The 10,990-nt window shown below is 47.5% G+C and overlaps 2 long non-coding RNA genes and 1 pseudogene across 3 annotated transcripts; 1 reads left to right on the top strand and 2 right to left on the bottom strand.

Moving 5' to 3' along the window:
* LOC135292575 (zinc finger protein 208-like) overlaps positions 1–10,990 on the bottom strand; it is an 837,577-nt pseudogene that overhangs the window by 198,438 nt on the left and 628,149 nt on the right.
* LOC135292603 (uncharacterized) lies at positions 1,407–10,188 on the top strand. 2 transcript variants are annotated; one of them, XR_010354833.1, is made up of 3 exons: positions 1,407–1,523; positions 3,915–4,107; positions 9,859–10,188. It is a non-coding gene; the product is annotated as an uncharacterized LOC135292603 (long non-coding RNA). The 2 variants fall into 2 exon arrangements; XR_010354832.1 differs by lacking the exon at positions 9,859–10,188 and adding an exon at positions 7,220–7,594.
* Positions 8,195–9,198, bottom strand: LOC135292590 (uncharacterized). Its single transcript, XR_010354814.1, has 3 exons — positions 9,038–9,198; positions 8,754–8,925; positions 8,195–8,435 (listed from the first exon to the last, which is right to left on the bottom strand). It is a non-coding gene; the product is annotated as an uncharacterized LOC135292590 (long non-coding RNA).

Raw genomic sequence — 10,990 nt, 5'->3', positions numbered from 1 at the left:
TGGTGCAACCTCTGGTAAGGGCCAGTGGACACCCATCCTCCCTCACACAAACTGGCTCAACTCTAAAACCCCCCACCCCCAGAAGGCCACATCCAGGGGACATTCCCATCACAGACGCTGCAGGGGGTGTCATAGTCCATCAAAGACCCCCAAAGTGCCCCCAGAGCCATTCCTGAGCCCTTGCACCAGATGATTTTGCAGGGCATGCAAAGTAACACAACAGATCTGAAAATCCACAACCCAATTCATGGCAGACTCAAAGGATATACTGGTGCTGAAGATTTTATATTACTTGAAAGTAGCAATAGACAGTCAAACTTGCCCCACCCCAGGGAGGTACCTGGGAGGTCCCACCTTGCCCAAATCTGCATTAATCCATTGGAATCTTACATTTTGCAATACCTCACCACAGAGAAGACCAGAAGAGGATTTTATGGTATGCCAATGGGATCCATGGAATGGTGATATTTTTTACTTCATCTGTCTCTGTCATTCTCTTTCTTCCCCCTCTTCCCAACCCCATCTCCACCCCCTTCACCCCACCCCCCGCCTTTTTCTATTCCCTTCTCTCCCTTCCTCACATTTACTGTTCCATAAAATCCAGACTACTGACTTTGGCAAATTGCCTCATTTGCACCTCAATTCAGAGGCCTCTCCCTAATAATTTTAATAACCAGATGATAACAACCCACGGAAACTTGAACAGAACTCATTCACCTTGAAGCAGTTTAAGCAATCACTATAGGGAAAAAAAAGTATAGATGAGTACATTTAGAAAATGTTGCATTTCTTCAGTGCAAAAAAAAAGCACAATCAGTAGACGAACTATTGTTCATCCACTCAGCTGTGCATGCCACTGAACTGCTGCACCAGAAGACTGGCATTATCCCATCCTGTATTTCCCTTTGGCCTTCTCTCTCAGAGTGCACATGAGACAAAACCAAACAGTTCAACTTTAGTCAATCTTTACCTTCAAAGGAAATTCACGATCTTTTCCAGAGGCCAATGCTCTGCACGTTGAGGAATCCTCTGCAGAGACCAATGCTCCGCGAACTGAGGACTCCTAGCAGAGGCCAATGCTCTGCACGTTCAGGATGTTGTTTGCAGAGGCCAATGCTCTGCACGTTCAGGAATTCTCAGCGGGGCACAATGCTCCGCAAATTCAAAGGACTCACTCGCAGAGACCAATGCTCCGCGAACAATTCACTCGGCGAATCGCCCAGTGTAGCTGCCTGTACGAGCCCAGGCTGCGCACACCCAGCCAGGGCCGTGTTCTCGGGCAACTGAGGCCGCGCCGCTGTCACAGACGCTGCCGCCCGCGCGGTTACCAGGCAACCGCGGCGCCCGAACGTCGGGGCCGGGCCGGGTTCCGGCGGGGCCGGGCGGGTTTGGGCGGGGCCGGGCGGGTTCGGGCCGGGGCTGGGCCGGGTTCCGGCCCGGGGCCGGGCCAGGGCAGGGCCGCAGTGATTTTCAAAGGAGATTCTCAATTGAACTACTGCCATAACTTTCTGAAGAGTCTTTCTGTAAGTATTAGCGAAAGCCTAAAATGTGGTGCTAGAGGCACCTCTGTCAGGTCTGTCCCTTGCTCTCTGTGTAGCACTGGTGTTCTGTCCCGGCTGGAACAGCCGGAGGGGCTGAGCGAGCTGGGAAAGGGGCTCAGCCTGGAGAGGAGGAGGCTCGGGGGGACCTTGTGGCTCTGCACAGCTCCCTGGCAGGAGGGCGCTGCGGGTTCAGGAAGCACCGGAGCGGCGTGGTTCCCTCTCTCCTCTCCCGCTCAACCTCTTCCTCCCTCCCTCCTCCTCCTCCCCCATTTCCGAAGCCCTCACAGCCCGCGGGAGGAGCGGAGATGGAGCCGGGACAGGGCGGAATGCAGAGAGGGGATGCCAGGAGTAGGAGTGACTGGGCTGTACTGGGACCATACTGGGATCATGCTGGGAGGGAGTAGGAGCAGCGCGATGGCTGCAGCCAGGCCATGCAGGGCCTCCTGCCAAGGGGAATGATTTCAGACAAGTGCTGACTGCGTGGGAGAAGGTGTTTTGTGTTGGAGGGCTGAGTTATCACTGAAGTTTTTCACTTCTGATACTTGATAATATCAGTGTCATTTTGTCCATAAGGAGCACACTCAGTGCCTGAGACATCTCCATCTCCACCTGCTTCACAACTCCATTTGAAGGCAGATGAAAATTATTTCCTTGTAAATGACCTGTTTTCACCACATTCTGCAAACTCTTACTGAGGCTCTTTGCCATGAAGTTGATTTTCTATTTATTTTTTTCCTTTTTTTTTTTTTTTTTTTAATAAGAATTGCTTTCTCCTTGCAAATGTTAAGTAAATTTTTCCCTGCCTGGGATGTCAGGAGGTGCACATCCTGTACAGAAACACTCCCCAAGTGCATCAATAACCTTTTTGTACTGCTCAATGAGTCCTAGAAAACTGCAGAGTAGTTTTGTGTCTCTGCAGGTTACTTGGCAATCAATTCTCCATCTCTGATAAATCCTAATTTACAAGGAGAATGTGACGAACTCCCTCCTCTGCAATCAGGAGTTGGCAGTGCCCATTCTTCTGCAAATTTATGGGTTCAGCAGAATAATATCATAGGAACAGAGATGTTCTGCAGCATTGCTGCTTGGTTTGCTCCTCATTTTGTGGGGCAGACAGCAGCCTTCTACAGCCCTAAAAAGGACAGGGAATTTTCTGGACTGGAAAGAAAAGCATCCGTGAGAGAGGCAGAATGTGATGCTGTTACCCACGGCTGGTGTTGCCACCTCTGTTGTCAAATTTCCCTCCCTTGCTGCCTTGGGGCATCTGAGTAATGGGTGGTTTGTAGTGATGTTCTCCTTATTGAAATCAGTCAAGAGTTTGTGGACTTATTTCCAGCATGAAAACAAACCCTGTTTTGCTGGTTGTATGAGGGAAAAATTTATTTGAGGCAGAGAGAGGACAGAAAGAGGTGAGAGACCACTGAATTTTTTCCATGTGGCTGCAGGGAGGGAGAACAGTTGTGGTGTGGAGATGCGTTGTTAATGTAAAAGCAACAAAAAGCAACCCAAATAGTGAGTGAGCATCACTTGAGCTGCACCTCTGCCAGTTAGGGATGGATCCCTCCTGCTCCTTCCCCTGCCTGAGGCACCTGTGTGGGGCTGGTTATTCCTGTCATTTACCTTTCAATTACACAACAAACAACAAGTTTCTTGGAAAACAGTTGGCTTTTCAGACTCTCCCGGGCATTCAAGTGAGTCCAGGAGATGTGCTGATAAGTGGCTTTGGATGGTCTTGGCTGTTGGGTGTTGCTGTGTTTCCTGATGCTCCAAAGCAATCCCTGGCACGCTGCTTTTGTGAAAGGCAGAACAGCTCAAGAGAAAAATGTGCTTGAAATTACCTGTTCTGGGGAAATGCAATCACTGCGAATTTTCTGCTGGGAACTGCTTGTGAACAAAGATGGAGCCTGAATGAGGGATCTGCCCTTGTGGGGGTGCCTTACACTGACACAAAGCTCTCTGTGCCTCTCCAGAGGGTTGTCACCCTACAGAAACTTGTCACTTGAGGAATCTCCTGGCAGGGCAGGGAGGGGGATTTGACATCACAGCTGCATGCCTGGGAAAAACAACGAGGCAAATTCTCCTTTTCTGGCCAGGAAAGCCAGGGTGTGTGCCTGCTGTGTTCCACGAGGAGGAAATCAATTGCTGAGGGATTTCTGCTGGGAGATTTGTGCTTTATGAAATTCATGGCAGGGGCAGAGGACTGGGGAGCTGCCAACAATAGCACTGTCTTCCTCCCCTCTGCTGCTTTAATTGTTTGTAATGATTTAATAAATAGCGCTGTTCTTCCCTGCAGCAAACATAGGCATGTGGCATTTTATTATCTTTATTAGGGCTCCTGTTTGGAATTTCTTTGCTGTATTTCCTTCTTTGCAGAATTGGTCCAAAACTTGGAGGAGTTGGTGTGAGAACTGGACTTTGTGCTGTCAACATTCTGAGTGTGGAGCCAGTGCTAAATCCATGCAACTATATGGGAATGGAATAAATGACACTATTTAAACAAGGAAATGCTCCTGGCTTAGGCATTTTATCTGCACAAATGCACACTAGGAGAGGAAGAGCAAATCAGGTACAAGCTCCCAGTACTTACAGAAGAATGAATGGAAGTAACTTCCTGTTTAGGCTGGAAATTAGGAGAACATTTGTACCCATCAGAAGGGTGTTGAACTGGAGCAGCTGCCTAGTGACAACAGACAAGTGGAGAAGTGAAACCCCAAATTAAAGGCTTTTAGTGTGGAGTTTTTTGGATGTTGGGGTCTTCAGAAGTAGATCTTGAGTCCCACGGGCAATGCAGGCAGCTTCCCAGGGGAGCATCTCTGTCCCATGCCAGGGACCTGCTGCCCTGGTCCCACAGAGTGATTTGGGGGGTACCTGATGGCCCAGCAGAGTTTCGGGAAATGCCTCAATGTTTGTTGGATTTGAATGGCATTAGGGTCAAAGTGAGTTTCTCCTCTGAGGGATGGAGTCTTGAGCTCTCACAGGTTTTGCTTGGACATGTCTTTCATCTGTCCCCCAGCCCAAAAACCCCCAGCAGATCCCTGCTCCTCCCTCTCTGTGTCTCCCACAGCTGTGATGCTCAGAGCTTTTCCCTTACACAAAAAAACCTGGAAATTGGCTGGTATTTGTTGCCTCTTGGCAACAAAATTGTCTCCTATTGTGCAGCTCAGGGGGAAAGGAACCTCTTCCTCCCTTCAGTTTGCTGCAACAAAGTGTTTTGTTCCTCTTTGTGAAGAACTAGGAAGAAACACTTCTTTGAAAGCTGAGGGAGCCCAATTCAATTCCCTTATCATTTTGAGCAAAATAACCAAGTTATTTATGTTGAAAGTCACTCCAAAATTTTGAAGAGACCTTTTTAGAAAATATTTCTCTTGGTGACTGATTACAAGTGGGTATGGAAAGAAACTCTTTGCCTTGAACCACTCAAAGCAGTAATTTCTTCCCAAAGAGTAGATGTAATTTCATTTTCTGGGTGAAAAAAATTAAGTAGAAGTGGACCAAAGGAGCTTCAAGCTGATCTCCATTTGCTGTCAATGACTGAATTAAATGCACAGGCTTCCTATCAGCTGTGCCCGACAAAACATTGCTTTTGGGTTATTGGAGGTTTTGTCAGAAATCTTTGTAGCATGACTAGTTCATGGACTTATCTCTGCTGGCTTCAGTCATTCCTGCTGTCCATCATATCTTCCTATTATGAGGAAGCTCTTTTCATTATGTTGCCTTTTAATTCAGATATCTGAGCCTTTTTCTACTTCTGGTCCCAGTTTTCAGGAGGACAAACATTTTCTTATCTGTGAGTGTATTCAGTGGTGGCCACACAAGTGAAGGCAAGGAGTTGGCAGGTGATAATGTATGGAACTCTATATTGGGAAAACCTCAGCATTCAATTTCCATCTCCTTAGAAATCTTTATTCCTTTTCTTGTCTCTTGTGCTCTTTGTGGCTGGTCTGAGTTTAGTGCTTGGAAATACAATTCTATGGACCCAATTGCTTTGAAAAAGAATAACCTTGTACACAAAGATAAATAAATTTAACTTTTCAATATCAGAGCAGTTTGACATCCAGTCTTGGGGACCTGGCAGTGGTTAGTGCCTGACCAGCCTCAGAACACAGAGTTTGTCTGATTTAGGTGAAATTTCATTCATTGGAGACAAAGTAAAATTGCCTCTTATTTGCTCAGCACTAAAAATCCATCTGAAGCTGATTGCCAAGAATTGCTGCTGAGTGATGGGATTAACCCCTGCAATGGCACCATGAAACAAGAGACTGGGAGAGGAATATTAAACAATGGCATTTCCAGCCATGTGCAGGCCCTGGTGTTCTGCTCTTGGCTTCGTGCTGTCAAAGGGGCTGTTTTGATGGTTCTAGAGGCACTAACCTGGGCAGTGAAATGCACCTCAGGCACCAATTGCATCTCTGGTGTCTGCAAGTGCCTTTATCTCCCTTCATGCTCCTCAGAACCGAAATCCTGCAAGGACCAAGTGAATCTGAGACTTTGGGAAGGCCCAATAGTGACAGATTTTGGTGAGATTTGAGTCAGGAGATGGAAGCAGCAGCAGAAGGTGCTGTAATCTTCATCCCTGCACTCTCCTGCATGCTGATACAGTGTGAAGGAGGCAGGGATTCCATAAAGCACCTTCTGTAGCTCCTGAGGGAAAACAAGTGGCAAGTTCTTTAATTTCTTAGAGTTTCAGGCATGTTTGGCTGTGCTGCACCTCGGGGCCAGGCTCTGCCACTCTGTGCTCCAGCTGGTGCTTCCAAACTGCCCTCTGTGATTTTTATTTGCAAACCAGCTCTCTGACCAGCTTCCACTTTGCTTTAAAACTTCAGCACCACGTTTGTGGCTGAACAGGTCCCAGAGCTGGGGAGGAGGATTTGAGATGCAATTTGCATCACAGAGTTGTTACAGTGGGGAAAATGTCACATCCCTCCTGTGCCTGGAGCTGCTAATCTTGTTCTGAACATTGAAAACCTCTTCAGCTGCTCTCATTATACCTCAATTTGATTACTGCTTTGATTTCACACCTCTTTCATGCAGGCTTTTCCTCTCTCCTTGGCTGGAATTGTCAGGCCTGAGAGGAGAAATTTTGTCAAGCCTTGGGACAGTTCCCATCATCTATCCCTGCTCCTAAAGCTGCTTTGAATTATCTTGGGAATCTGAGTGTGAGGGAAACTGGCAGGACTTTAGTGAGAGGAAAAGTAAGGCACAGAGGCCAAAATGTAAATGCAGAGTCTGGCTTACCAGAGTCTGCAGAGTTGTGGGGATCTGGGCCCTGCAAACTCATGTTGTTCTCTATGAATGGCTGATTCCTTCTGTATCTCCTCCTGAAATTCTGAGCACCAGGGCTGGTGCTGGAACTGCAGCCACACAAACTCCCCACAGAGCTGTGTGGGACCCAGTGGGAATCATTGATTTGCTGCTTTTGATGAAAAGTAGTGACATGAACCTCAGTGTCAGGGAGGTGACACATTAATGCTGCTGTCAGACAGTGCCCACACACCGTGTCTGGAGGTAGCTCTGGAGAAGATGAAGAAAAACCAGGATTAAATCCCACGTGCTACTGAGCTCTATCAGAAACTGCTTGGACTGAAGTCTGTGAAGTGACTGGGGAGAGCTGGATGAAAGGGACAGCTCTGAGAAGTGTGTGGTACATCATTGATGTCCTAATACTGATCTTTGCACAGAGATGAAAACGTATCAGTTTGCATGGCCTGAATGTCTGGCTCTGGAAATTCTGCATTGCACAAGATGTGCTGAGCTCAACTGGCTCTGAAATATCATCTCTGCACCTTAGCCAGGAACAGCATCAGAGTTTTGAACAGATTCATCAAAATCAGTCATAAGCCAGAAGCAAACCTCGGCAATACACATCTGTGGCAGGTGAGGAGAGCAAAAGCTCCCATTCTTGTTCTTGGAGAATGAATTCAGCAATAAAAATTCCTCTCTCTTGGCATTAAAATACTTTAGTGTCAGCTCTGCCCCAGACTATCAGTGTCAAGTATTTCTCTGGGTGCTTGGGGGTAGGTTCTCCCCCTGTAGCTCTCTGCAGGTTGGTGCTAATTCAAGATGTTACCTCAGCTTCAGATGTTTTGCTGCCTGAGCAGAGTGTGCAGAACAGGGATTACAAGCACTGACATTTGCTGTGCTAGAAAGTGCAAGGGACACATTTGTGCCAATGAACGTCACACCTTTAACTAGGAGGATCAATTCTTGTGCTCAGCAGAGTCTGTGGACAGAGGGGGTTTTCCAAAGGAAATCTTGGTCCATGTAGGGCTGAGGCTCCCTCCAGGCTGGCTCCAGCCCCTCAGGGTGCCCAGGAGCAGGGCTTGCCCACAGCCCAGTGCACCCTCCTTAGCCCTGGGGCTGCCCAGGGAAGAGCCATGGCTGAGGCTCTGCAGGAGCACACAGGCTCAGCCCTGCTCCAACATGGGATCCATGGGCCAGGGCACGCTGGGCTTTGCCCCTACAGCTCCCAAGTGTGTCCAGAGCAACTGCAAGGAGAGGCTCACCTCTGTCAGTGGGACCCCTCTGTGCACAGGGACCCCCACTCCTGGCGTGGCTGTGCCAGGGACCTCCAGCCCTGGGAACCTGGAGCAAGTGGAAACTACAATTTTGCAAAATGCTGCCTGTGCCTGAAGCAAATGCAAGGAGAACTGGGGTGTGAAAAATAAAATTTGTTTATTACAGAAAAACAGCAGCAAAAATACAGAACACATTTACATTGTAAGAATATTTGCAACAACAACAATCAATAGAACATATATACATAAGAACCTATCTAACAAAAATAGATGAAACATATTTACAGAAGACAAAAAGCCCTAAAACCTATAAGACAACAACAACATGTAAAAGGTATGTACAAAAGGGTGGCATCTCTGTCCATGATGTCCATCGGTCCTGGAAGAAAAGCAAATGCCACGGTCACTCCAGTCAGGCACAGAGGGGCTCTTCCATGTGCCCCCAGGCTGGCACATGCTGGCCCAGCAGCAGGACTCTGCTACCAGAACTGAGCCTGGCTGGGTCTGGCATGGAGCTTGTGTGGAGCAAAGCAGGCACAGGACAGGCTGTGGATGGCCACCAGAATCCAGTGCCCTGGCTACAATGTCCCTGAGCAGGGAGCACCCAGCCCCGCCCCAGCCTGGCAGCAGGAGACCCACTCTGCCTGTCCTGCTGCTGGCATTGCTCTTCATGCCAAGATCATGGCCTCTTCCTCACCTTTTTAATCAATATCCATGTCCTCAATGGACTCTTCCACATCCACATCCATCTCTTCTTCCTCATCCACATCCATCTCTTCCTCTCCAGAGTCTTCTCCGTCTATTTCCATGTCCTCCTCCATATCAATCTTCGTATCTACCTCCATGTCCTCCTCTCTGTCTGGGACAGCCTGCAGAGGCAGCAAAACCTCAGAGTGGGCTCCCTGTCCCACTCCATGCCCACAGAGCTCCAGCCCACCCGGGCAGCTGGGGGGTGTCCACCTCCATGGAATGGCACCAGACCTTCCTCAGAACAAATGGGAGCATCCTGCAGGGCTGGATGATGAAATCCAGGCACTCAGGAGCTGTCAGGAATGATCGGGGTATCGGGGGGATAAGAAGAGTGAAAGGCGAGGGCAGGAGCAAGGTGCAGAGCGTGTCAGCACAGCGGCCAAGGGTTGTGTTGTGCCCTTTGCTGGGCGCTGGACGTTCCAGCTGGAGCGTGGGCTGTGACATCACAGTTCCCAGGCTCCATCTGAAGTGGACAGTGGAGACCATGGAATGATGGAGTCCCTGAACGGTTGGGCTTGCAAGGGAGCCTGAAGAACAACATCTTGTTCCCAGCTGAGCAGTCTTCCCCCAGAGCGTGCTGCTCAGAGCCCTGTTGCCAAGGATGGGGCATGCACAGCCTCTGTGCACAGCCTGGGCCAGTGCCCCACCACCCCCAGTGGAAAAGAGCAGCTTCCTTAGATGCAGCTTCAATCAACCTGCTGCAGTTGAAAGCCATCCCCCCTTGTCCTGTCAGCACAGGCCCTGCTGAACACTCTGTCCCCTTCTTTCCTGCGGGACCCTTCCAGTCCTGCAGAGCCACAGTGAGGCCTCCCAGTGTCTCCTCTCTCCAGGCTGAGCATCCCCTGCCCCACTTGCCCAATAGTCAGTCACATCAGGGCCAGTCAAGGCTGCAGGGTAGCAAATAGCATCAGGAACTGAGAGATGCAAGCTTTAGACCCCGGTTTGCCTCTAAATGTACAAAATTAATAACAGTGGATGGGAAGATGGTGGGACACTGGTTCTGTTCTAACTAGTGATTATTATTTTTCTTCTTTTCTGTCATGCTGACCCAGGTTTTTCTGTTTGAAAGGAAGCTTGGCACAATGTCCATTGTCTTCTCCATTTGTGAAACACTAAGTGGAGTGTGGGCAGGCTGATACGCAGAGCAAAATCTGAAAATATACTAGTGATCCTGAGCCTGGGGGATGCAGCTAAACCCAGCCAAAAGGAATTTCTGGAAAGCTGATCCTGGTTTACATTGTCTTGAGTTTGGCTTTGCCAACTTCACCAGTCATTTATGAAAAAGCAAACAAAAAACTCAAACCAAATCAGACAAAAACCCAAACAAATAAAGAAACAAACAAACCCATGGGGCGGCAGGTTCCCCCTGGAGCTCCGTTGAATCCCACTTGTCAATTGTTTTGGTGCAATATAAAACACATGCAGCGCACACGGGTCCCAGGGAAACTTTATTTGATGGTAAACTTCCCCTTTTCCTCTCCTGGGACCCCGATCAAGGGGCAAACAAAGACTTAAATGTGGGGGGAGGTCAGGGGTAGGCACAACTTTCAACAAATCAGGAGAGTTGGGAGTAAAAATCCTAGGCAGGGATAACAGCAGTGAACCAATAACATTCCAAAGGAGGAAAAGCGGTTTCAATAAGCGGCTAAAATTTGGAGAAATAGAAACTGGAAACTAGTTGACGAAATAACTGGGAAAAGGCAGAGACAAAAGGAAAACAGCACCAAGGAAAACCACCAAATCACAAATCAAACCATAAACCTACTAATAAACCAAAAAGCACAATACAACATCTGCCCGTTCTTAAATACAAAAAGGGCATTAAAGTTTATCTAAAAGAACAAAAGGTATTAGTGTAATAAATCATAAAATTTTACAAACGTAAAATAAAATGAATTATAATTTAAAAATTTTTCAAAAACTCAAATAATTTTGGATATGTCTAATTTAGCTTGTACTTGTCTTGTTTTTCACTGATTATGTACTTTAACTATAATTTTATTCATTTCTTCAATTCACTGCAAAATAATATCTTAATTTTTGAATAATTAGCTGGTAAAAATTGGGCTCAAAAGGTAATTAAAAAATTGTTTTAAATTGTCAAACAAAAACTCAAAAGTGGCAAACTTAAAAAGAATTTAACATTTCATAGAAAGCTTACCATTTCATAAAAGGATGTTCCAT

The sequence above is a fragment of the Passer domesticus genome, unplaced genomic scaffold (genome assembly GCF_036417665.1).
Source record: "Passer domesticus isolate bPasDom1 unplaced genomic scaffold, bPasDom1.hap1 HAP1_SCAFFOLD_37, whole genome shotgun sequence".
Classification (NCBI taxonomy): Eukaryota; Metazoa; Chordata; class Aves; order Passeriformes; family Passeridae; genus Passer; species Passer domesticus.
This window is presented reverse-complemented; position numbering and strand designations above follow the sequence as displayed.